Below are 25674 nucleotides of genomic sequence, written 5' to 3'. Positions count from 1 at the left end.
TCAAGTGCACTTTGATATTACTTAAGAGTGATGACGGCAGAAGAAGGAAGATAATTATATTTTCTTCATGGTGGTGGTTGGTATTTTATATTGCCATTGATGTTCATCAGATTTTTTTTTTAAGGGGAAAATTATATTTACTGAAAAAATTTCAAGTGGACGGTAATCTTTGGAGATAAGTTTTATTAGTGAAAATGTACTGATTTTCCCCATACGTCTCTTTGATAGCCAACATGGTAGAAACAAGTATTTTCAGTAATGTGATTTCTGGCATGTGACATTTGGGTGAACTAATTTGGCAAATGACATTTATTTCAGATAGAAAAGTAGTTTCCTCTTTCTGTCACTCTTTATATAAACTACATCGAGCTGAGAACTGTTAAGTTTATCTGATAAGTTATTCACTTTGGGGAGAACCATTTAGTCAGAATTAGCAAGTTTCACAGAGGAGAGAAATTCTTCCAAGAGTTAAGTAAATGTGTAAAAGTTCCATATCCACAGTGGCATAGGTCAGTATCTTTCAGAATTTTGACAGACATTGAACAGATAGCATTCTTTTTAGCGCTTTTTCCTATATCTCACAGTACCTGTCAGATGCTCCCAAAGACCTATTTTTCTTTACCACATCTTTCATTCTAGCTTTTCTCAGCTCTCAAGAATGGTACTGTTAGGGATTGGTAGGAGTCAGTGCCTTGTTATCTGAATAGTCAGAGAAGGAAAAATCACAATCTTTATGGAAAAGGAAAAGCTATTTGAAGTAATTAAATATTGCCTATTTTGTGCCAAGCACATCATAAGCCTTGTTTTGTTAAATCTTCCCATCATTCCTACAAAGTATAGATGAGAAAACTGAGGTTTGAGATGAGATCATTTCCCCCAAGATAATCTAGTAAATGAGGAAGCTTGTTAATCTTTTTCCTACATAGCTATCTATCTACTTCAGGTTTCAAAGTGAATCTTGACACTTGAGACCTAAGTTTGAGAGATGCATATAACTTACTATAGTTGCATTTAGCTGAATAAATTTGAGCATAACTCTACTTTTATCTAGTCCGCCTTCTTCTGCAGTAGGAAAATACTGATCATTCCCCTCCTCGGTAAAAAAAATCTTGTAACTTGTTTGTGTAACTGTAATAATGCTTACACTAATGATACCACTTACCTCATTAATAAAACTTTACACATTTGACAAGCCAATTAAGAGTATATCTCTCTTGTGGACTGCCCTGCCCTGGAGCCTCAGAGCTGATTATCTTTCAGCCGACAAGACTTGTGATTATAAACACTAATCCATTTTCAAAATTAGTGTGTTTTTAAAATAACCACCAATAAACACATGAATAGCTAACCATTTGCTGAGGTTTACTATATGCCAGATACTGTTAAATGCCTTAAGTGTATTATTTCAATTCTAGGAGATAGTTTTCACTTATACTTGTTTTTAATGCTGAGGAGATTTTTAGCAGCACATTGGCCAGAGTATAGCATGTTGTCTGAAACTCTTGATTCTCAGGGCTTCCTGGAAGGCTGACAAGATGGTTACCCTTGTCCTGTTGTGTCAGCGGTTAAGGTATCAGGGGAATGTTATGGATGCAGTATTCACTTCACTTCCCTGATTAATTATGTGGTCCTTGGCTGCTCCAGTATTACTGCATCTATTGATTTTCCTCCTACCTGGGCAGTCCTTTGCTGAGTCTTCCTTGGTCTCACCCTCAGGGCTGTGGTCATTTGCTTCTTTATTTTGGGTTTAAATACTATTTTTATGTTGATGACTTTCAAACTTTCATATCTTTAGATGAGATTTTTAGCCTGACTTGCATTATTCACTTATCCAATTTGCATATTTATATCTCTTCCTGGATTTCTAGTAGGCATTTCAGACTTCCTGATTTCCTTCTCACCTCTACTTCAACCTCTTCCTTCCTAGTTTTGCTAAATAATAATTGCTATTTACCTAGCTGCTCAAAATAAAACATCTGTAAGCCATTCTTTGATTATTCTTTTCCTAACCCCTCTATTCTTCTGCAGTAGAAAATCCTGTTGATTTTACTATTTATTTATTTATTTAGTCTTTTTAGGGCCACACCCGCAGCATATGGAGGTTCCCAGGCTAGGGGTCTAATTAGAGCTGCAGCTGCCGGCCTACACCATAGCCATAGCAGTGCCACATCCAAGCAGCGTTTGTGATCAATACTGCGGCTCATGGCAGTGCTGGATCCTCACCCTACTGAGTGAGGCCAGGGATTGAACCTGCAACCTCATGGATCCTAGTTGGATTTGTTTCCCCTGCACCCCGACAGGAACTCCCTGATTTTACTATTTAAATTTGGCCTTTTCTCCACTTATTTCTTCAGCCCTCACTCTTCCAGGCCACAGTCATCCCTTACCTAGACAGCTGCTACAGTCTCTTACTCTTTCTTATTTCATCTCCTACAGTCTCTAATTTATTTTTTCATAAAGAATTAGAATAGTCTTTAAAAAATAGTGTTAATGTTATGCCTCTCCTCTGTTGAAAGTCTGCCATTGTTTCCTGTTGATCTTAGTTTTCATATTGTTTACCAGGCCCTACACAACTTTAAATGATGTAGCTCCTGCTTAAGTTTTCAAACTCTGTGCTTTGAACACAGCCCTTTCCCACCTCTGGCCTTTGCATTTGATGCCCCCTTCCTGGAAGGCTCTTTCTCCTGCTTTTTGTGGAGTAGGTAATTTGCATCCTTCAGATCCAGATTTAGATGTTGTCTCTTCTGCTTTATTCAGAATACACGTCTCATTATTATTTTTTCATACCATTTTTGCCATTTTAATTATCTGGTCTGTTTAGTGACTTTTGGTCTGTCTGCCCCCAGTAGAATGTAAACACCATGAGCTTGGTGACTTTGCCTATTTTATTTACTACTTTATAGCTGTTCATAAAATATTTGTTGAAAATGAATGAATAAGAGTACTAGCTGCTTAAAAGCCAGCTTCTTGCATTTGTCCTTCTAATGCCACTTTTCAGACCATGGTTGTATCACATTCTAATTTGGGGGCTAGAAGAGGGAATTAACAGGGATTGAATGTCAAATACTAGGCAGGCATTGTGCAGAGAGTATTTCATGTAGTCACTTAGTTAATCCACAGAGCAATTTGTGAATGTTTTTCTGTTACCATTTTAAAGTTGAGCAAGCTGCTGCTTAGATATTAACTATAACTATACAGTGTAATATAAGGGCTAAAACTGGAAATGGAACCAAGATTGTTTGGAACCAAGATTGTCTTATACCAGAACCTCTAAAGCACAAAGCATTAGGAGACTGGACAGTCTGCTTGGGGCCAGGGGAAGGATGCAGGCTTTTGGTCACTTAGAAAGGGGCAGGGGAGGAGTTCCCGTTGTGGCGCAGTGGTTAATGAATCCGACTAGGAACCATGAGGTTGCGGGTTTGATCCCTGCCCTTGCTCAGTGGGTTAACGATCCGGCGTTGCCCTGAGCTGCGGTGTAGGTTGCGGACGTGGCTCGGATCCCGCGTTGCTGTGGCTCTGGCGTAGGCCGGTGGCTACGGCTCCGATTCGACCCCTAGCCTGGGAACCTCCATATGCCTTGGGAGCGACCCAAGAAATAGCAAAAAAGACCCCCCCCCCAAAAAAAAAGGGGCAGGGGAGAATCTTACTTCTTCATTCTTCTTTTCTCTTCTCTTTTCATTCTTTCACTGCTGTAAGACGGTCCTTATAGTCACCATTCACTCATCTTGCTCTGGATGGAATGAATCACATTCACTGTTCTCTTGAGGATTTCTTACAACTTTTCACAGTCCTCCTAAAACAAGATTTTTAAAAGTTGAGCAATAGGTAGAGAGCAGGGAGGATTTAACATTCCTTTTTGGCTGCCTCCTTGCTATTTACATAGTGAACATTAGGTAGGGGACTGGGTAGCTGGTAGTAGTCAAAGTTTAGAAGGGGACCGGGAAAGTGAATAAAAGGCAAAACAGGAGGAGAGTTCAGCTGGCCATATGGACTGGACTACTGCATTGCAGTCTGTTGTATAGTACGTTAGATCAAATAAACCATAACACTATCTCAAAACATTAGGGAGCATTAGTGAGGTATTGTACTATAGGGAGATCAGTGTGTTTTTATAAATATAAATTTTCAAGGGGTACATACAAATATTTTTCGAACAGTAAATTTGTCAGAATGTAAAGCACAGTATGAGATAATTAACTTTAATATTAATTTTTACTATTATTGTAAGTTGTTTTTTTTTTTTTAAATTACTGCACTTGTGGCACATGGAGCTTCTTGGGCAGGGATTGAATCTGAGCTGCAGCTGCAGTAACATGGGTCTTGAATACTGACCTGATTAGTATTTTTCCCCCAGTCATTTAAATTAAGGTGAAATTCTTATTCTTGCAAAGACTAACTGGGAAATTTAGATGAAAGAATTCAGTGTGGGATTAGATATCAAAATGAAATGAATTAGAATCTGCATGATGTAATTAATTAAATTAATTAATTTCTTTTTGGGCTCTGCCCACAGCATAGAGAATTTCCCAGGCCAGGGATCAAACCTGAGGCACAACAGTGACCAGAATCACAGCAGTGACAACACTGGGTCCTTAACCTGCTGTGCCACATAGGAACTCCCTTTGGATGATGTCAGTAGGTAAAAATGTATGCTGTTTACATTCAGATGATTGATTGCTTATGCCCAGAATGAGTAAGAATGACTTGGTGACATTTTAGATACAAAGAAAACATACATGGAAAACAGTTTATTACAGAAACATGAACTTATTAATAAGCAGAGTTATAAAGTAAAGAAAGCTTACACAGTCTATAGTTGCATTGATAATAGAAAATTGTGTTCCTTCCACATTAATAGGATTATACCACAACTGCCTCTCCATGAGTAGTCAATAGGAAGTAAGTGTTTAACCTGGTAAAGACTGAAAAGGAGATTTATTCATATTGACAGCACTCAGATATTTGGAGAGTTTTCCTGTGGATTAGAATGTAGTAGGTATATGGAATCCTTGTAATTAATGATTGGTTGACATGAGCAATGAGGACTGCCGAGTATAGTTTGGTGTGGTTTTTGTTGTTGATGATTTAGCCATGATTCTTTATTTTTGTGAAGTTATTTTTACTCTTAAAGGTGGATCTTTTTGTTCTCATTTTTTATTGTACGGAAAGACTTGAACTCATTCTGAGGTGCTGTGACTAATCTCCCCTTTGGTACATTGACAAGCAGTGTTGATACACTGGTTTAGAGGAAGTATGCTTTGGCTTGAGTTGGTTGGCTCTGGACAGAGAAGTATCTTTGCCAGATTTATTGAAGAGAGGTTTTCTAGAGTAGTGTCAAGAAGCTGGTGGGCAACATTCCGTATTGCAAGGTTATTAGGCAGGGTTTCAGGAGGGTGTAAGATCCTATATTGCTTTCTCCCATTGAAAGAAATTCAGTTTGCTGCACAGATCCAACTACCCATTTTCCTATGGGGCACCTGTTTTACTATTATTGTTATATAAGACTTCTCTTTGTTTGCTGTGTAGATTTTTAGGATTAGCCATACTTCTTTTAAATCTGCTGGACTAGATAGATCATGATAATGAAGTATTTTGAGTTTATGATTTTTTTCTGCTGTTTTCTAGGTTCTGGAGAGAGAGTTTTAGACAAAACAGACAAACTGCTTACCCCACCATGGAGTTCTAAATTTGTTTAAAAATTACATACAGTGTTATTCACTTTTTTGTTACAGCTTAATTGAGATATAATTCTCATACCGTAAGCCTCGCCCTTTTAAAATGTACAATTCATTGGTTTTTTAATGTATTAGCAGACTCATGCAACCATCTAGTCTTTTGTGACTAGCTTTTTTCACTTAGCATTGTGTGTTCATGGTTCATTCTTGTAGCATGTATCAGGACTTCCATTTCTTTTTATTGCCAGATACAGTTCATTGTATGGATATGTCTCATTTTGTTTAAAATATGTCTCATTCTATCCATTCATCAGTTGATGGACATTGTTTCTACTTCTTTACTTCTTGGCTGTGGTAAATAATGCTGATATGAATATTAATGCACTAGTTTTGTATAGACAGTTTTTATTTCTCTTGGTTGTATACTTAGGAGTGAAATTGCTGAGTCATTTGGTGACTTTATTGCTTAACCTTTGGGGAAACTCAGTACTCACTTATTTTGAGTATATGAATTTTAGTTCTGTGAATTCTGACAAATTTTATAACCCCACATTACTGAAGATGCAGAAAAGTTCCACCACCCAATTAAAATCATTCAGTGCTATCTCTTTTAGGATAAACTCTCCCCTAGGCCCTAGCCCCTGGCAACCACTGATCTTTATTCCATCCGTATAATTTTGCCTTTGCCAGAATGTTATGTAAATGGACTCATAGTCTTTTTGAGTCTAGTTTCTTTCTTAGCATTTGAGATTCATTCATGCTGTTATATCAGTAATTCATTCCTTTTTAATACCTGATAATATTCTATTATATGAATGTACCATATTCTATTTGATGGATGTACAGTTGAAGATAATTGGGTTGTTGGCGCTTTTTGGCCATTACGAATAAAACTGCTATAAACCTTTGTGTTTAGGCTTTTGTGTGTGTATGTTTTCATTTCTTTTGAGTAAGTACCTATGAGTGGGATTGCTGGGTCATGTGATAAAGATGCTTAATTTTATAAGAATTGCCTGTTTTTGGAGTTCCTGTCGTGGCTCAGTGGTTAATGAATCCTACTAGGAACCATGAGGTTGCAGGTTCGATCCCTGGCCTCGTTCAGTGGGTTAAGGATCTGGTGTTGCCGTGACCTGTGGTGTAGTTTGCAGACTTGGCTCAGATCCTCTGTTGCTGTGGCTCTGGTGTAGGCTGGCGGCTATAGCTCTGATTAGACCCCTAGCCCGGGATCCTCCATATGCTGTGGGAGCAGCCCTAGAAAAGGCAAAAAGACAAAAAAAAAAAAAAAAAAAGAATTGCCTGTTTTCTAAGATGGCTGTACCATTTTGAACTCTGCCATTAATGTGTGAAATTTCCAGTTGCTCCTCATCCATAGCACTTGGTATTGTCATTTTTGTAAAACCAATCTAATAGGGATAGTGATGGCTCATTGTGGTTTTAATTTGCATTCTTTGATGGCTAATGTTCGGCAGCTTTTCATGTGTTTATTTATCAGTTGTACACCCGTTTTGGTGAGGTGTCATTTGTACACCTTTTGCCCATTTAAAAATTATTAGACTGTTGTCTGTTGAGTTTTGAAAGTTCTTTATATGTTCTAAAGTCCTTTATTGATACGAGATTTTGCAGATATTTTTCATGTTATATCTTCTCTTTTTGTTCTCACAACAGTATCTTTCATAGAGCAAAAGTTTTCAATTTTGAGATCTCCATCTTTTATTTGGTTTACTTTTATAGATCATGCTTTTGATGTTATATCTAAGAACTCTATGCCTACTCTATCATCACAGATGTTTCCTCCTGTAGATTCTTTGGAAAAATTTTTTTGTAATTTTAAATTTTGCATTATATCTGTAATTTATTTTGAGTTTTTAAAATAAGGTTTGAGAGGTTCATTGTTTTACATTTGGTTTCCCAATTGTTGTAACATCATTTGTTGAAATTTAATTGTCTTTGCACCTTTGCGGGTCTAGATGATGACCATGCTACATCATCCTAGTACTGTGCTGTATCTATGAAAAGAAACATTCTCCTTCCACCTGAGAAAGGAGCCACAAATTATAAAGAGCTAGAATCATTAATAGAATTTCCATACAGGTTTGTACAGAATAGTAATGCCAAACCTACAAGAATCAAAAGTCTTCTCTAGCTATTTCAAAGTCAGTTTTCATTTAAAAATTTTTGAATTTTTCATTTTTTAAATTTTACATTTTTGTTGTGTAACATACATAGCCTAAAATTTAGCATTTTAGCCATTTTTTAAGTCTGGAATTCTGTGACATTAAGTACATTTACATGGTTATTCAACCATCATGTCATCCATCTCCAGGAATTTTTCATCTTCCATAACTTGATGTGGTTCTTTTTTAACCTAAGTTCTGCTACTGGAATTACAGAACATTGCAGTTATGATTTCATGACTGACATAACTATTTTGTCTTGAGATTTAAATAAGAAATAATGCAGAAGAAGATTTTTCATTTATTTGTTTACATCTCCTGAAATTTTTTGCCAGTGTTTTCTCTAAAGCAGTATTTGTGCAAAGGGATTTTTGTGCTCTTGTTTTCTTTCAATGAGGCACTGATAACTTGAGACTATTACTTTAAGAATATTGCTTATGCTGAGTATTAGGATGGCAGCTTTCCTTGTAGTGCAGTGGGGCAGAGTTTAGGAACAGTCACCTGGGAATTGTAAATAGAAATTCGAGCAATCTGGAGGAAGATTTCTATTGACTTTCACTACTTGTTTTCTAATTTGTCAAAATCTTTCTTTTGAGGCAATATTGACTATGAGTTGCTCTGATTTGATACAGTTGCTGTAGATTAAGAAGCTTCATCCTGAGGAGAGTTCATCATGCTTGAAATTTCAGTAAACATCTGTGCTCAAAAAAATTATCGATCTCCTCTTTGCTTCATGGTATAAGTAAGAAACTGTCCGGGAAGTTCCCGTCATGGCTCAGTGGTTAGTGAATCCGACTAGGAACCATGAGGTTGCGGTTTGATCCCTGGCTTGCTCAGTGGGTTAAGGATCCGGCGTTGCCGTGAGTTGTGGTGTAGGTCACAGATGCGGCTCGGATCCCGAGTTGCTGTGGCTCTGGTGTAGGCCGGCGGCTACAGCTCCAATTCGACCCCTAGCCTGGGAACCTCCATATGCCACGGGTGCGGCTCTAGAAAAGGCAAAAAGACAAAATAAAAAAATTAAAAAAAAAAAAAAAAGAAGAGAAACTGTCAGATCATTATGTAATTTCCTCATAGATCCTTGGATTTCTCTGATGAAATTTGGTCTCTGAAAATTTTTTATCTGCCGAATTGACATTTAATGTGGAGAGTATTTAGTGATAATAAAAGTATTTAGTAATAATTGATTTAGAGTCTTTTGTGTTTTAATACTCTTTAACCCTCAAATTTCATTTCTGAAATTTTTATTTTGTTAATTTTTTATTAGAAAGAAATTAGGGAATTATATTTTTAATTTATATTTTTATGTAAGAATCTTATTTATTATATACCAGCTCTCCAATCTTGCTATTGATTATGTTTGTATTTCCTAATGAAATAAGTAAATCATAGCAGTTTGACCACAAAAGTGTCAAGTGAGTGTGCTACTGTGTTTCAATCATGATATTTAAAAAAACCTGTTTTCTGGAGTTCCCGTCGTGGCGCAGTGGTTAACGAATCCGACTAGGAACCATGAGGTTGCGGGTTCGGTCCCTGCCCTTGCTCAGTGGGTTAAGGATCCGGCGTTGCCGTGAGCTGTGGTGAAGGTTGCAGACGCGGCTCGGATCCCACGTTGCTGTGGCTCTGGCGTAGGCCGGTGGCTACAGCTCCGATTCGACCCCTAGCCTGGGAACCTCCATATGCTGTGGGAGCGGCCCAAGAAATAGCAACAACAACAACAACAACAAAAAAGACAAAAAAAAAAAAAAAAAAAAAACCTGTTTTCTGGATCACTGTACATGTATATTATGCTGCTCTTGATTGAATTGGTATTTTAAGTTGATACTATAAGAAGCTGTTTGCTTGTTACATTGAGCTGGAAGGGAGGTAAGCAGCCAGAGATTTATGCTGGAGGTACAGAGAGCTGGTAATAAGCTTAATGGCACGCTGAAGTAGGGGAAGTGTGTGGTGTTAGAGTTTTACATGCGTGCAATTTCTTTGAACTCACCTGTTTCTGGAGAAAATGCCTAATAGTGCTGATAAAAGTAGAAAAGGGGGGAGTTCTCATCGTGGCTCAATGGTTAACGGAATCTGAATAGGAACCATGGGGTTGCAGGTTCGGTCCCTGGCCTTGCTCAGTGGGTTAACCATCTGGCATTTCCGTGGTGGGTTGCAGATGCAGCTTGGATCCTGCGTTGCTGTGGCTCTGGTGTAGGTGGCGGCTACAGCTCTGATTTGACCCCTGGCCTGGGAACCTCCATATGCCATGGGAGCGGCCCAAGAAATGGCAAAAAGACCAAAAAAAAAAAAAAAAAAAAAAGGTAGAAAGAGGAGCTTAGCCTAGTTGCAGTTACTAAAATAACCATTTAAAAAAATTGAGATATAATTTGCATAGTATAAAATTCACACTTTTAAAGTGTACAATTCAGTGAGTTTTTTTATTTTATTTATTTATTTATTTTTGTCTTTTTGCTATTTCTTGGGCCGCTCCCACAGCATGTGGAGGTTCCCAGGCTAGGGTCGAATTGGAGCTGTAGCCACCGGCCTACGCCAGAGCCACAGCAACGTGGGATCTGAGCCGCGTCTGCAACCTACACCGCAGCTCAGGGCAACGCCGGATCGTTAACCCACTGAGCAAGGGCAGGGACCGAACCCACAACCTCATGGTTCCTAGTTGGATTCGTTAACCACTGCGCCACGACGGGAACTCCCAGTGAGTTTTTTTAAAACCATGTTTATGAAGATGTGCAGCTATCACCACTAAGAATGAAAGAAAATTGCTTCGTAAAATAAGCTCCCTTGGTTTCATGCATTATGTGCCCAGTCTGTAGTAGTGAGTGAACGTTTGTCATTGGGCAGATGATTAAGCTTAGGCCAAGAATTTGGTACTTTTTAGAAGTTTTTTTGATTTGATTTGATTTTTTTATTTTTGGGGGGCCATGCCCGCAGCATGCAGAACTTCCCATCACAGGCTCAAACCCATGCCATAGCAGCAACCTGAGCTGCTGCCGTGATGCCAGATCCTTAGCATGCTGCACCGAAGAGAATTCCTTTTTTATAAGTTTTATAATGACACTCCACTGACTCTTTTGTGAGATGAGCTACTGACTTAGTTCTGTTCTGTAAAGAGGGACAACCACAATTTGACCGTAATGCTTTTTTACTTTTATACTGTATTCTGACCATGGGCACATTGATGCAATAGGAAGAGTACTGTCTTTAGAATACAGGGAAACCTGGCTTGGCTTCTTAGCTTAGTTAAGCTTGTTAACTTGGGCAAATTACCTCCTCTTGCGGAACCTCTGGTGCAGGAGATAATACTATGAAATGGTTCGTTAGAGACAGCATTGTTAGTTAGGCTTGCAGCATACTCTGTATTCTGATCTCTTGACTTCTATTTTAGCTTTCTTTTTATAGAACTATGATTTTGTTTTAAATATTCTTACCTAAGTGGTCTTTTAAGAAATAGCTTATTTATTAATCTGTTGGTAATATTCTGTTGGTAGTTTACAGAGAGTGAAATAAATGAAGTCAGTATTCTTTATGTGGCTAAGGAAAAAGAATATTACTGGGCTATTGGTCATATATGTGACTGTCTCTTTAAAAGTCTTGTAATTATAGTAATATTATTAGCCAAAAAAGTAAGTAATAGAGAGATTAGGAACCTTAACCTTACCTTGTGAGGTTAAATGGTATGGCTATGCTTTGGGGGCCTAGTACTGATAACTCATTTGAGAACTTATTTCCACATAGTGAGAATGGCTAGCTTGAAAAAATAGTAACAGCTGGCCTTGCAAAAGAAAGAATGGACTCATATTTTCTACCATTCATGTGACCACAGTGCAGAACTAGGGGTAAACCTCATTCTGAAAGAATTGACAAGCTAATATAAAGGACTTTGTTAGGCTTATGATTTCTACATTGCAAATATATTTTATATTTATATATATATATGAATGAAACGCTTTAGCTTTGTTAATTCAGTTCTTTGTATGTAGGGGATAATGGCGATGCATTTAACTGTTGTCTGAGGTTGCTAGGTTTAAGAATGTCTAGAGACTGGTCTGGTGTTAACTAATTTTGAATGACTAAAGTATAGGGTATTTTGGTTTTGTTCTCCCTCTCCCACCTCACTAAAGCTTCCTACTTGGATATAAAGAATTTTACTTCCAATGATTCTTTCAGACCTCTGCAACTTGTGATCATTCATATAAAATTATTATTTGCAGGTGTCACTTTGTCTTCCAAACGGTTTCATTGAATTAAAAAGTAACATGATTTGAGAAGTATTAAATACTTGTTAGGTTGAAGAAAGGATTCTGTCTTGTTTTGGGTTTATTACATTTATGATCTTTAAAATACCCTTAAATTATACAAATAATTTAAATTTATTGTAGAAAAGGCACATAATACAATTATGTAATCCTACCATCCAGAGATAATTGCTGTTAATCTTTTGATGCCATTTTTTTGGTTGTCATTCTTAAAAGGGTAAAATACCACCTTACTAGGTAGAAGAGCTTACATTGTTCAGTTTTGAAGCTGCATGACATGATAGTCTTTTGTCCTTGGAAAAATATCCTCTCATGTTGAAATATTTTAAACCAAACCATGGTGGAAAGCCTCTTTTTAAAAATGGGGAGTTGGTGGGCAGATATTGGGGAAAGTAGCAGCTAAAATAGAAAAAACAAGGAAGCAATTATATTTGTCATCCCTGTGTAGTTAGCAGAACAGACTAGGCCTTTGTCAGCAATTTTCTCGGTGATGAATTAGTTTTATCTTCCTGAATATCCTGCTTTTATACGTCTTTAGTCTTTTTCTCTAAAACGTAGAGGTGGTAGATTCTCATCATGAACCTAAAGTTAGGAGGCTTGTTGTATAATTTTATTTGTTTTTGAGTTTCCATGGAATGCTTATCAAGGGAATCACTTTTGGAGAGATTGGTCACATTAGAAAATTTGAAATACTTTGTTTTCCAGTTTCTGTGGAGAATAAGTGTATAACTGCACTAATTGGGTGACAAAGCTCTGGTCATTGACAGAATTTTGGGGTTGTAATTTTCTCTTACTGCTAAAGCAATCCATTTTTGAATTCTGTTTATCCTTAACTCACTGTTCTAGAATTCCTAGAGGACCTGTGCAGCAGACTCTCGAGGATCGAATCTTCACTCCTACTGTCTCGGCAGTATACAGCACGGTGAGTCCCTTGGGTCACCTGTCAGATTGTGTGTGTGTGTTTTTCGCACATGAGCCTTTTGATCTAATAGGCAATGTTTGTTAGATCGGTACATGATAGACTTTTGACAAAAAAGGTCAATAACAGCTCGAATAGAATTAGATGTATATACTGTAATATGGAGAATAGGTCTTTCCCCCCGTCATTTTAGTGTGAGAAGTAGACATGAAACAAACATTCTGTTATGGTAGATTGACTTGTACATCTTTGTTCTTTTTTTCTCCCTTTTCCTGACCTTCCATAAATACTGTGATTCTCTCAGGACGTTGAGTTTTAATTTTCTTTTTGGACATTTTTTTCTTACATTTTAGCAAATTTTACTATTTTTAACTTAAATTTTTAAATTTTACTTTTTCCCTTTTTTGATTACATACAAAAATGCAGAAAGTTTAGAAAAAGGAATAGTGAGAGGCAATTAAAATTTTTGTTAAATTATTGAAATTCATAAATGAAGGGAAATTTAAAAGTTAGAGGATGAAAATAATAAAATTAGAAACAGATTTCAGGAGTCTAAAAGTGGGCCTAAAGGAATTTAGGGGAGGAGTTCCCGTTGTGGCTCAGTGGTTAACGAACTGCACTAATATTGATCCCTGGCCTTTTTTTTTTTTTGGTCTTTTTAGGGCCACACTCGCTTATGGAGGTTTCCAGGCTGAGTCTAATTGGAGCTGTAGCCGCCATCCTATGCCACAGACACAGCAATGCCAGATCTGAGCCATGTCTGTGACCTACACCACAGCTCATGGCAACACCGGATCCTTGACCCACTGCTCAAGGCCAGGGATTGAACCTGAAACCTCATGGTTCCTAGTCGGATTTGTTTCCGTTGCGCCACGATGGGAACTCCTGATTCCTGGCCTTGCTCAGTGGGTTAAGGATCTGGTGGTGCTGTAAGCTGTGGTGTAAGTCGCAGATGCGGTTCAGATCTGGCATTGCTGTGGCTGTGGCGCAGGCCAGCAGCTGTAGCTCTAATTCAGCCCGTAGCCTGGGAACTTCCACATGCAGCAGGTGTGGCCCTAAAAAAGACAAAACGACAAAAACAAAACAAAAAAAAAAGGAATTTAGGGGAGACTTGGGGAGCTAGACATATCTTTTTTTTTAACATTTCAGTGCTTTATAGAAACTCAGTGTAGTGAGGGAGATGAATCAATAATTATAGTCTAAAGTGATGGAATAAAACAATAACTTTTATCCTTTTGGGTTATAAATTGTTGAATCTGAGAATAGTTGCAGTGCTTTCTCTTTAAAAAAGAGTGTATACTAATACCCAGTGTTTACATATAATTTCATAATTTCACAGTGTCCATCAGGCCATTAATAAGGCTCTGGTTAAGAACCTTTGATTAGAGATATGAACATGCTCTTATATATGAGAGGGAGGAGTCGCTTCATTGAGGAGGCGATGCTAAGCTGGAAGCTATGGGACTTTGCTAAGCAGAAAAGGGAAGAAAAGACCTTTTAGGAATTGAAGAATTAGAGGCATGGTTAATGGAATGTCAGTAGTCAGTCAGGTGTGGCATGTGTGTTAGGTTTTGTAGTAGAAGTAGAGGTGAGCTAGGTGGGCTTTGGCAGTTTTAAGATCATCCTAAAGAGATAGAAGTTTATCATGTGGTAATGGGTAAGGTGATTTTTTTTTCCTGGTTTGTGCAAAACAAGCCTCAGTTTTCTCCTATTGTAGGTTAGCTAAACATCTGTTAATTACTTTTTGAACCTCTTTACTCTTAAAACAGACCCAGTTTGGATGATGATCTTTCTGCTCACCTTACTAATTGGGAACCTTCAATTTACATTAAAAAATAACCTTTAATTTTTCCTGGCACAAACATCCTCTAGGCCAGAGTTGTTTGTTTGTTAAAAGTACTGAGCTTAAAGGCTGCATACTTCTGTCAGGCATAACTCTTAAAATGTAACCTTTTCTGGAGTTCCCGTCGTGGCGCAGTGGTTAACGAATCCGACTAGGAACCATGAGGTTGCGGGTTCGGTCCCTGCCCTTGCTCAGTGGGTTAAGGATCCGGCGTTGCCGTGAGCTGTGGTGAAGGTTGCAGACGCGGCTCTGATCCCACGTTGCTGTGGCTCTGGCGTAGGCCGGTGGCTACAGCTCCGATTCGACCCCTAGTCTGGGAACCTCCGTATGCCGCGGGAGCGGCCCAAGAAATAGCAACAACAACAACAACAAAAAGACAAAAGACCAAAAAAAAAAAAAAAAAAAGTAACCTTTTCTAATTATGAAAATACACATTCAACATTAAATTATTATTTTCAAAATTAGTATAAAAAAGAAAATGAAATTTTCTAGTAATCTTGACTGATTTCTAGAGGCAAGTACTGTAACCATTTTTTGGTATAGTTTCCTTGTCTCTCTTTCTGTGTTGTAGGCTCTGTATAAAATATTTTATTCTAATTTGTCACTTTATAATGTTAGCCTTTCCTATGCTACTTGAAACATTTCTTAAATAATAAACTGTTGTATGTTGTTTTATTTGCAGAATTTAACATTGACCCAACATTTGACAGATTATTTCCATTCATAGTAATTTAAGTCTCTTCCCCACTTTTACAGTGCTGTTGTACATATTAACTGAATAAGTATGAGCGGAGTTGACCAGGTGCTTAGTCCCCCCTTTTTCTCAGCCCCCAAATTATGTATTGGTCATTTATTATTATTCCTCTAGTGTCTAGGTTCATTAGCATCATTTCTACATCAAAAAATAAAGGTTAACTTTCAATTCACCTCCTCCTGGCTCAGCATATGGTGCCCATATGTCACTTTAATGGAGTTGGTTAAATTCCTTGAAAGTCAAAAAGATATCTGGACAGTCTTAAAAAATTAGCAATCAAAGATTTTATTTTTTTATGTCTGATATGGAGGCTGTATGGCCTTATGTCAACCACTTTAGAGAAGTTTTTTGCTGATCGTCAACGAAGTATCAGAAATAAGACTCAGCTTTTATAATGCCTTCATTTTATGTTTTAGCTTGCTTATTATTATTCTAGTCTGGTTTGTTGAAGTTTGTCTTTGGAACATTTATCAGGGATGAGAGGGATGCTTTTATCGTTATTCCTCATTAGCCATCATTACATTAGAGTGATTCATCATATGAACAAAAAGAATAAAGCCAATTTTTTAAAGCTCTAATAAGTTTATATTATGTAGGAGAGAGGAAATGGCAAAACTAAAGAGGCATGAGCTAATTTGAAGTATATACATTAATAATTGTCTTATTGGCGTGCTTCTTAAGAACAAATATGAAATTTTACCATGTTGTCTATTTTCGGCTTTTATAAGTCAGCCCTTCATATCCAGGCATTCTGTGTCTTCCAATTCAAGCAACTGTGGATTGAAAATATTTGAAAAAAAAAAGAATCCAGAAAGTTCCAAAAAGCAAAATTTGAATTTGCCATTCACTGACAACTGTGTATGTAACATTTATATTTTATTTACACTTATTTATATAGCATTTACATTGTTTTAGGCATTAGCCTAACCTAGAGATAGTTTAAAGTATAGGAGAGGATGTGTATAGATTATATGCAAATACTGAAACATTTTATATGAGATTTGCGCATACTTGGACTTTGGCATCTGTGGGGCAGGGTCTAGGGACCAGTCTCCATCGGATATTTAAGGAAAACTGTATGTTATTTAGAGAAATTAGATTATGACTATTAAGCTAATATTTTTAACTTAATTACAGAAATAATAATATGTTTTTTTCGGAATAGTGATTTTACTACAAGAAGCAGCAGTCTGTATTCTGGGAGTTTGGAAGGGCCATCTTACTAACTTTGGAAAATTCCTATAAATAAATTATTTAATTTGAATGAATTACTTTTTTTTTTTTTTTTTTTTTTGTCTTTTGAGGGGCGCACCCATGGCATATGGAGGTTCCCAGGCTAGGGATCTGATTGGACCTGCAGCTGCCAGCCTACACCACAGCCACAGCAACGCCAGATCCAAACCACATCTGCAACCTACACCACAGCTCAGGGCAATGCCAGGTCCTTAACCCATTGAGCGAAGCCAGGGATCAAACCTGCAACCTCATGGTTCATAGTCTGATTTATTTCCACTGCGCCATGTCGGGAACTCCTAATTTGAATAAATTACTTCTTCTTTTTTTTTTTTTTTTTTGTCTTTTTGCTATTTCTTTGGGTCGCTCCCACGGCATATGGAGGTTCCCAGGCTAGGGGTCTAATCGGAGCTGTAGCCACTGGCCTATGCCAGAGCCACAGCAACGCTGGATCCGAGCTGCGTCTGCAACCTACACCACAGCTCACGGCAACGCCGGATCGTCAACCCACTGAGCAAGGGCAGGGACCGAACCCGCAACCTCATGGTTCCTAGTCAGATTCGTTAACCACTGCTCCACGACGGGAACTCCTGAATAAATTACTTCTTAATGTCATAACATTTCACAATCTTTTTCAGCCAGCTTATATTTGTAAAATTTTTTTTTTTTTTCCCATCCTCAGCTCTGTGTCATGTAATTAGAAAATCAAGCTTATATATATTTTTTTCCAAGTCACTGATAGTAATTGAACAGGCCTGCATGTCAGTGAGGAACTCTCCACAGAGACAGAGTTTAGCTTGGACTGATCTGCCCTCCTTACGCATTGGTGTCCAGCCAGATTTACATTCACTTACTGTCCTGTAAGCCAGCACAGGATAACAATCCATTTTTTCCCCCAGTGGTAAAACACCAGTTGAACTCATGATTTGTTTATTTATACTGTACTTTCAAGAACAGCTTTTTTGAGGTTATTTTTTATATACAGTAGGGCCTATGATCTAAATATATCTGAGGTTTACCATTTAAAGTATCTAATTTGGTGTATTTATCATTAGTATATTCCAATAAAAGCGTCTTCCACAATCAAGAAAAATAACATATGCATCACTTTCAAAAGTTTCCTCCTGCTTTGTCATCCTTCCTTTCTGTCTTCCCCCATCATTGGTCTGCTTTCTGTCATTTTGGATTAATTTGCATTTTCCAGACTTTGTTTTTTGTTTTTGTTTTTGTTTTTTCACTCAGGTTATTTGGAGATTTATCAGTGTTGCTCTGTTTATCAGTAGTTTGTTCCTGGGAAAAAAGTAAACTTGAGACTTAAAATTTAGGGTTGTCATAGTCACAGGTTTCATGTATAATTTTTTTCCGCCTGATTATAGAGTTTGGTTTTTGTTAAACATAATATAAATCATAATGATTATACAATTTGGTAGTTTTCTAATACAGAATTGCACTGTAAATAATTCCCATGCTGTTACATAGCATTTATAAACATTGTTAGTGTGGGTTTCAGAAAAAAATAATGAAAATTATAGTAAGTGCTTTGAAGGAGATAAATAGTATATAAAATTGATTAACAGAACATTTCTAATTAGGTGTGAGTGGAAAGCCTGAGAAGGTGGCATTTTAGGTAATATCTGAAACATGAGAAGAAGTAACCCTTCATGCATGGGGAGGAAGCACAGGAACTTTCCAAAAAAATGTTGTAGCTGTTCCAAGGCTTTCAGGTGGAAAGAGCCTTCATGGTGATGAGCTCTGGAGGCAGCACAAGGTGGGATCCTTAGAGTTGGTGCCTGCTGAGAACTTGAAATGTGGCTAATTTGACTGAAGAGCTGCATTTTAAATTTTAATTTGCATGTAAATAGCTGCTTGTGGTCACCATTTTGAAAAATGCAGCTCTAGAGTGAGAGCTTCCAGATCATAGGAATATTGTAAAGTTCTGGTAGGGCATTTGGATTTTATTTAACATGCAGAAGGAGCCATTAAAGGATTTCAGGTATGAGTATTGCATGATAATATTTAAATTATGAAAATGCTTTGTTATTATATTAATGGATGAATTGGAATTTACACTTTACATGAGGACAGAATGTAAACAGACTGTCTTTTTTTTTTTTTTTTTTCCTTTGGTCTTTTTGCCTTTTTGCCCGCAGCATCTGAAGGTTCCCAGGCTAGGGGTCTGATCGGAGCTTTTGTTGCTGGCCTATGCCAGGGCCACAGCAACGCGGGATCTAAGCCACGTCTACCACCTACACCACAGCTCATGGCAACGCCAGATCCTTACCCCACTGAGCAAGACCAGGGATCGAACCCACAACCTCATGGTTCCTTGTCGGATTCGTTAACCACTGTGCCATGACAGGAACTCCTAAACAGACTATTAACAGCAGTTAGGTAGCTCTAAAATCTGACCAAATGGATTCAAATCCTGGTGTTTCCACATAGCAGCTGTGTCATTGAGCAAGTCACTTAACTTCTTTGCACCTGAGTTTCCGTCTTCATTAATAAAGTGGAAGTAATTATTATAGTCATCTCATAAGGTCATTATGAAGGTTATATGAGACAAATCCACTTAAAACTGGTAGAGGCTGCTATGTAATCATCATTCAGGTATTTAGCAACAACTGCTACCACAGTCACCATTTTTGCCACTCTTACAAGGAAGAGGAAACAGCTGACTACTCTTACCATTCATTTGAAACTAAAACGAAAGAAGCTTAATGTGGTTTTAGATAAAATGGCTTATATGTTTCATTTTAATAATGTGGCTCTTAAAACTTCAGTATTTATCATAAAAATCACCAAAGGAAGTTCTTTGGAATGTCTATTAAAATAAAAAAGTAGGGGTTGTTGTCATGGCTCAGTGGTTGGTGAACCCAATCAGCATCCATGAGGATGCAGGTTCAATCCATGGCCTTGTTCAGTGGGTTAAGGATCTGGCGTTGCCTTGAGCTATGATTTAGGCCACAGACACAGCTCAGATCCCGAGTTGCTGTGGCTGTGGTGTAGCCCAGTGGTTGCAGCTTGGATTCCAACCCTAGCCTGGGAACCTCCATGTGCCACTGGTGTGGCCCTAAAAGACAAAAAGACAAAAAGCAAAGCAATAAAATAAAAAAGTAAGCTCTTTCCCTTAGTGAACTAATAAATGTACAACATAGAAAACTAAGAAATTTAGGGTATGAAAGACTGGTATCATTCCCCTGTGTTAAATAAATACTGTTAACAGGTTTTTGTTTTTTTGTTTTCTCTTTAGGGCCGCACCTATGGCATATGGAGGTTCCTAGGCTAGGGGTCTAATTGGAGCTGTGGTTGCCAGCCTATACCACAGCCACATCAACGCCAGATACAAGCCATGTCTGCGGCGTATACCACAGCTCATGGCAACGCCAGATCCTTAACCCATGGAGTGAGGCCAGGGATCAGACCCACAACCTCATGGTTCCTAGGCAGATTCGTTTCCGTTGTGCCATGGCAGAAATTCCTGTTAACAGTTTTTAATATTTCCTCCTTTAGACAGCCACTGGTATTGTTAGATGCATTGTTTATTTTTAATAATTCCATAAAAATTTTTATGATCAAAATAATATAATTTTTAACAGTATTATTATTGAATTGTAGACTATTGCCACCTTATTTTATAAATTACTTCCCTCTCTTTATCTTAGACTTTTATGGGAAAATAGCATTTGAGAAATACCTCAAAAGTGCTTGTCAAATGCCAGGTTTTATAGACATTTCTGATGGTTATAGTTACTATCTTTAGTATTTTCTTCCATTTTCTGTGGAATGTTAGGACTGTGTTGAATTATATGGGTTAATTATTCATTAATTCAATCATTTATTTTACCTATTAAATCAAAGTAAAATGAATTTTCAAATTTATATCATGAATTTCATTTTAACTAGTATTGAAAATCAAAGAATTGCACTTAAGAGCCTATTATATGCAAGGTACAATGGGTGATAGTAGTTGTCTAAGTACACCTACTATCAAATATAATGAAATATAATTTTATGAATTTATTAGACAAATGATCAATACCAAATAACTCATTTTAAGATTCTTTGGAAATTTGACATTTATAATGAAGATTCTATTTCTAATTCATCTCTGGTTATTTATGAATTATCATTACATATAAAGTTTATGTGTATATATGTTTGACTCTCAGAATAGTAGTAGGTAATACAGTTTTCTTAAAGAAGTTAGTCTTTAAAAACTAGCAGTTAGGAGTTCCCGTCGTGGCGCAGTGTTAATGAATCTGACTAGGAACCATGAGGTTTCAGGTTCGGTCCCTGCCCTTGCTTAGTGGGTTGACGATCCGGCGTTGCTGTGAGCTGTGGTGCAGGTTGCAGACGCGGCTCGGATCCCGTGTTGCTGTGGCTCTGGTATAGGCTGGTGGCTACGGCTCCAATTAGACCCCTAGCCTGGGAATCTCCATATGCTGCGGGAGGGGTCCAAGAAATAGCAAAAAGACCAAAAAAAAAAAAAAAAAATTAGCAGTTAAAAGGAATATAGATGCATTGGGAAGGAGAGAAATTAGGCGTTTAGGATTAACATCATACACACTACTATAATAAAATAAATAAACAACACGTTCCTACTTGTAGAGCAGAAGGAACTATATATTCAATATCTTGTAATAATCTACAATGGAAAAGAATCCGACAATGGAAAAGAATCCGACAAACGGAATCACTTTGCCGTATACCTGAAGCTTAACACAATATTATAAATTAACTATACTTCAATTTTTAAAAATGGCTTAAAAAAATCACCATAGGTACACCTACACCATGGAATGTATTTTTTTTTTTTTTTTTTTTTTTTTTTTGTCTTTTTGCCATTTCTTGGGCCGCTCCCTCAGCATATGGAGGTTCCCAGGCTAGGGATCTAATAGGAGCTGTAGCTGCTGGCCTACGCCACAGCCACAGCAACGCAGGATCTGAGCCTCATCTGCGACTTACACCCACAGCTCATAGCAATGCCAGATCCTTAACCCACTGAGCAAGGCCAGGGATTGAACCCGCAACTTCATGGTTCCTAGTCAGATTCGTTAACCACAGAGCTGTCATGGGAACTCCCTATGGAATGTATTTAGAAGAATGAAGTAGATATGTATTTTGACTTGGAAAGATCTCTGATGTGTTGATAAGTGAGAAAACTTATCACAGAACAATTACTATTGTACAGAAATTATTTATAAAATTTTTGTATTTGCAAATGTACAGAAAGATTTGGAAGAATTAAACCATTAATATATATCAGACTGTTAATAGTTTTACCAATGGGGAATGTAGTAGGATTTGAGAGTGTCAATCAACACTACTACCACCTTTCACTTTTTTTTTGAAACAAGAAATATTTGTTGTATTTTATCAATTAAAAACAGAAAGTAAGGTTTAAAGTCTTTTTGTCCTCACGGTTTTTTTTTTAAATTGGGCACTTTATTTATTTCTTGCTTTTTTAGGGCCTCACCCTAAAATGGAAGTTCCCAGGCTAGGGGGGATGAATCGGAGCTACAGCTGCTGGCCATGGCAACTCGGGATCCAAGCCACGTCTGCAACATATACCACAGCTCACAGCAACGCCAGATCCCCAACCCACTGAACAAGGCCAGGGATTGAACTCGCAACCTCATGGAAACTAGTTGGATTCGTTTCTGCTGGGCCACAATGGGAACTCCCTTCTCACAATTTTTATGGCAGTGGATATGTGTGGATTGGTGGTAGTTTTATCCTGTAATCAATCAGTAGGTGCAAGTGTTTTTTTCACAGTGATCTTAAAAATTTACCTGGAAATCTAAAAATAATATTGGTGTAGCAGTAGTAAATTGTGGCTCAAAATTTTCTATTGTGGTCTTTTTTTTTTAAAAAAAAACAAATTTTTAATATAAGGTAGTCAGCCGAATCTAAGCCTTATATTACTTTTATTTATCTTGGTTTTTTTATGTCTAGGAGCTTAAATTATTTTTTTATTGAGACTGACATATACACTGTGTAACTTTAAGATGTACAACATATTGATTTGATAGATATTGAAGTATGGTCATCTGATAGGTTAACCCCCTCCATTACATCACATAATTATTATTTCTTTTTTGTAGTGAGATCATTTAAGACATAGTCTGTTAGCAGCATTGCAGTAGATAATATAGTATTGTTCACTGTAATCACAGTGCTGTGCATTACATCTCCTGGATTTATGCAAGTATGTACCTTTTGACCGATATCTTTCCTACCCACCACTCCCCCAGCCCCTGGTAACTACCATCTGTTCTCTTTTTCTGCTGTTGGGCTGTTATATTTTACTTATTAATTGATTTATTTTTGGCCACACCCATTGCACATGGAAGTTCCTGAGTTAGAGATTGAATCTGAGCTGTAGCTGTGACCTCTGCCGCAGCTGCAGCAATGTGTTTGGCTGTTTTAGATTCTGCATATAAGTGATGTATAGTATTTCTCTGTCAGATTTATCTCACTTAGCATATTGCCCTCAATATGCTTGATTTTGTCGCAGATAGCACGATTTTCTTCTTTTTTCCTTTAATGTCTGAGTTAACATTCCATTATATGTATGTGTATATGTGTGCATATACATATGTAAAAAACATCTTCTTTATCCACTTTTCCCTTCATAGCCATTTAGGTTGTTTGCATACGTTGGCTATTGTAAATAATGTTAGAATAAATATGAGAATGTAAGATATCTTTTGGATAACTTGTTTTGGATGTATACCCGGAAATAGGATTGCTGGATCATATGATTGGCTGACTCTCAACCTTATATTACTTTGAAACATATCTTGAATTGAATGTTATAAAAATTTATAATATCTCCAAGACTGTTTATATTTCATCATTTCCTTATTCCTCCTGGGCTCATGTTTTACTAACATCTTCATGTTTTACTTTTATTAACAATTGACTCTTACCCATCATTAACATTATCCTCCTTCCTTTAGACAAATCTCACAGTTAGCACCATCAGATATTTGTGAGATCTAGATGCTGTTACAGATGTATTTTTTGTTAAAAATATGTCTATTAATTAGACCCAGTCTCTTTTGTATATTGTCTGTCTGTCTTCCTAAATGTGGAATACATTTATTTATCTGTTGTAACAATTTAATGTTTTTTGTTGTTGTTGTTTTTTCTCTTCCTTTTTAGGGCCACTCCTGTGGTATATGGAAGTTTCCAGGTTAGGGGTCAAATTAGAGCTACAGGTGCTGGCCTGCGCCACAGCCAGAGCAATGCCAAATTTGAGCTACACCTGTGACCAATGCCATACCTTACATCAATGCCAAATCTTTAACCCACTGAGCAATGCTACGGATCAAGCCCTCATTCTCATGAATGCTATTTGGGTTTGTTATTGCTGAACCACAGTAGGAACTCCCCCAATGTAAGACATTTTTGAAGTTACTTTTCTGAGGTATTATAAATAAAATTGATAAAGCCTCTGACCTCTTGCAGCTCATTTTCAGAGCTTAAACATTAGAGATATGGCAGAGTTATTAAGGATGTTGAGACAAACTTAATTCAATAAATGTTTACTGAATGATAGCTGTGTGCAATTTTTTTGTTTTTTTACATTTTTAATGATTTTAATTTTTTTTCATCATGGCTGGTTTACAGTGTTCTGTCAGTTTTCTGCTGCACATCAAGGTGACCCAGTCACACATACATATACATTATTTTTTTCTCACATTATCATGCTCCATCATAAGTGACTAGATATAGTTCCCTGTGCTATACAGCAGGATCTCATTGCTTTTCAATTTCCTTTCTCACTACTATTAATAGTAGTTTGCATCTATTAACCCCAATGTGTGCAAGTTTTTGTGTCAAATAATATGAGATATCTACAATGGTAGATAATATCCTTGTCTTTAAAAGAGTTTTCATTTTATCAGATGAGATGGTAATATATTGTTTTAAGAACCTATTGGAAAATTAGGAAAACATATTAGTGACTATATAAGTTAAATAAGTTGTATAAATAAATAAGTTTTACTAGTATAGTTAAGGATTTTCATTAGGTAGAAATGCTTGTAGGAGTGGCGCGTGGTTGTAATTGTTCAACAGAGAAAAAAAGATGACTAGTGCCTTAAAATGTAGATGGCAAGAAAGTTTGTACTGTACATTAGTGGAAGTAGGGATAGGTGAATATATTCCAGTTAAATCTTCGAGGTGAATGCTAAATACACCATTCCATAGTGTTATGAGTCATGAAATGTGTGGTTGACCCTTGAACATCTAATGTTTAGGGGCCCGTTCTCCACCCAGTTGAAAATGCACATATAGCTTAGATATATAAAAATTGAACGAATATGGTCACGTCACGGCAGTTCATCAGGAGGAAACTTGCAGGATATTTATTGAACTCTTTTCTTCATTATCATCGCTAATACTTAGTGAGCACTTACTATGCACCAGATGCTGCAGTTTTAGGAGAGTTCAAGGACTCTTAGCTAAAGGGCTCATACTGATTAAATTCCTTGCTCTGGTCTAAACCAAGTTCCCCCTTGCAAGGGTGCTGTATTGTATTCTTTTCATGATTCTCAGTCAAGGGAAATAGCTCAGTTGTTACTGTATATATTATGTGTTAACCTTACAGATATCCTGTGAAATTTTTACTTACTTTTCCATCTTGAGATGCCTTTTTGAAAGCACTTGTATATGTGGTACTCATTTATTTCTTGGTTATTAAAAATTCTGGGTCTATTTTTCTGCCTATCTTGTATCAGTTGAGTGATGACATTTATGAAAGTTAGCAGTCCCTGTTAGTAATATTTAATGTGGGAGTACCCACTGTGGCTCAGCAGT

General features: G+C 37.1%; 1 protein-coding gene across 50 annotated transcripts in view; it reads left to right on the top strand.

The window, feature by feature from the left end:
- The window catches only part of EIF4G3 (eukaryotic translation initiation factor 4 gamma 3), a 356484-nt gene that overhangs the window by 80171 nt on the left and 250639 nt on the right, over nucleotides 1–25674 (top strand). For all 50 annotated transcript variants that reach the window (XM_084963220.1, XM_021097672.2, XM_084963219.1 and 47 more), the window contains one exon: nucleotides 12946–13021. The gene's annotated coding sequence lies outside the window, so the exon portion shown is untranslated. The remainder of the gene's footprint in view (nucleotides 1–12945; nucleotides 13022–25674) is intronic.

This window comes from Sus scrofa, chromosome 6 (genome assembly GCF_054392235.1).
Source record: "Sus scrofa isolate SSC_HxYL_T2T_F1_AM1 chromosome 6, Sscrofa_HxYL_maternal_Yorkshire_Landrace_v2.0, whole genome shotgun sequence".
NCBI lineage: Eukaryota > Metazoa > Chordata > Mammalia > Artiodactyla > Suidae > Sus > Sus scrofa.
This window is presented reverse-complemented; position numbering and strand designations above follow the sequence as displayed.